The sequence below is a fragment of the Citrus clementina genome, unplaced genomic scaffold, assembly GCF_000493195.1.
Source record: "Citrus clementina cultivar Clemenules unplaced genomic scaffold, Citrus_clementina_v1.0 scaffold_6, whole genome shotgun sequence".
Taxonomy (NCBI): domain Eukaryota; kingdom Viridiplantae; phylum Streptophyta; class Magnoliopsida; order Sapindales; family Rutaceae; genus Citrus; species Citrus x clementina.
The window spans coordinates 9133336-9135531 of record NW_006262139.1 but is presented as its reverse complement, the minus strand read 5'-3'; positions in this window follow the sequence as shown (position 1 = coordinate 9135531).

The following is a 2196-nucleotide window of genomic DNA, read 5'->3' as shown; positions in this document are numbered from 1 at the left end:
AAGCTTCTGCCAAAAGTAAAAGATCATCAACAAAAAAGATATGAGAAATGGGAATACCTTGTCTTGAAAGTAGTTGCATGGTGGCAAACGAAATGCATTCCCTAATAACTCGAATGAAGCCCTAGGGTAACCCAACTATGCACAAAGTTTCAAAGATGAAATCCCAGTTTAATCTATCATAGGCTTTTTCAAGATCAACCTTGATAACTATTTAACCAGATTTCCCCTTCTTCTTTCGCATAAAATGAATTACTTCTTGTGCAATAACGATATTTTCTGTAATATGTCTCCCTGGAATAAAGCTTGTCTGGTTGGGGCCAATAAACCTCGGCAACACCTCCTTGAGTCTATTAGTCACTATTTTGGTGATTGTTTTATACACCATGGAGGACAGACTAATAGGCCGAAACATTTTCAAGCTAGTAGGATTGTTGGTTTTAGGTATGAGCACAAGCAAAGTCCCGTTGAGCTCTTTAGGAATTGGCGTGCCACCAAAGACCTCTTTTACCACTTTACAAACCGAGGGCCCCACAACCTGCCATTGAGATTGATAGAAGATAACATGAAAGCCATCCACACCAGGGGCCTTCAAGGGGGGCATACCAAAAATCGTCTACTGAATTTCCTCATCATGCACTGGTTTAAACAAGTTGCCCATGGTATTGCTATCCATCCTTAGAAAGTGATTTAGAACCGGGTACATATGATATTTTCTGTCCTCGTTGAAGTAAAGTTTGACAAAAAAAGAAATAGCATGTGCCTTAATCTCTTCACTATCGTATAGCCAGACACCGGAATCATCCTGTACAGCCACCACTTTATTCGCTCTTCGTTGTTGGATGGTTTTTTGGTGGAAAAATCTTGTATTCCGATCTCCACTTTTAATCCATTCTCTTCTAGATTTTTAGTACCAAATAATCTCTTCTTGGGTCAGAACCTCTTCTAATTCCTGCCTTAAATCTGCTTTCAACCAAGTAAGATGGTTAGATTGACGAACTTCTAAAGCTTTTTGAATACCACCGATTCTCGCCAAGATTCTTCTTTTCCGTTTAAAAATATTCCCAAACACTTCTCTGTTCCAAGTCCAGAGATTGGTCTTAAACTCTTCAATCATCTGCATATAGTTTTTAGAGCCATCCGAAGCACTTTTTACAAAATTAGCAAATCTATGGTCTCTAAGCCAAGAAACAAGGAAACGAAAAGGTCTATGCCCTAGCTGATGAGCACCAATACGATAATGAAGGGCTAAAAGAGGGCGATGATTTGAATGGATTCTAGGAAAATGGTAAACAACAGTTTCAGGGGCTAAACGTAGCCAATCCTCATTACACAAGCATTTGTCTAGCTGTTTATAAAGGGATCCTCTAGACCAAGTAAAAGAAGGACCGGTAAAACCAAGATCACATAACTGATTCCTGTGAAACCAATCTCTGAACAAATTGAACATCAATCGTATTCCCACATCCTCCTCTTCTTTCCGTAGAATTCATAATTGTATTAAAATCTCCCCTAATAATCCAGGGGCCGTGAGTATTTATTGCAATATTGTCTAATAATGGCCAAAGGTGTTGTCTCACTATACGCACTGGACTTGCATATACCATCGTTACCCAACAAGAAAACAACCCGAGTCTGGAAACCCGGCAATGAATAAATTGTCTATTATTCACAACCACGTCCACTTGGATACCATCATTCCATAGAAGCCAAATACCATCAGCAAAGCCAGTTGCCTCAACCCTGTGCGAATTAGAAAAGCCACATTCCTTAATGAAGACATCAGCCCTATTGCCACTGATGTGAGGCTAAAAAAGAGCCACCAGGTCTGGCTTATAACACATTACAAGCATTTTGAAATACTGAAGGAAGCCTTTTGATGCTGTCCCTTGACAGCTCCAGAACATATAAGTACACATCAGGAAATAAAAAAGGAGTAGAAAGGTATAAACCTTACCCATCAGGGGTATCAATCATCAGCATAAAATCTAGGCTATCCTAAAATTCAAGAGAGCCAGCTGATTCCAACTCTTCTTCATTTTCCTGACTATTTCCTGTATAGTCACTATCATTAGAATCATCATCCGAAACTCTCATATTTAGTTCTCTCCCACTAGTTGGGTCACTAGAGTGAACTACTACTTTTTCTAACTTGTCCTCAATTCCAGTAGCTTTGGAATAGAAATGCAACTTATGCAT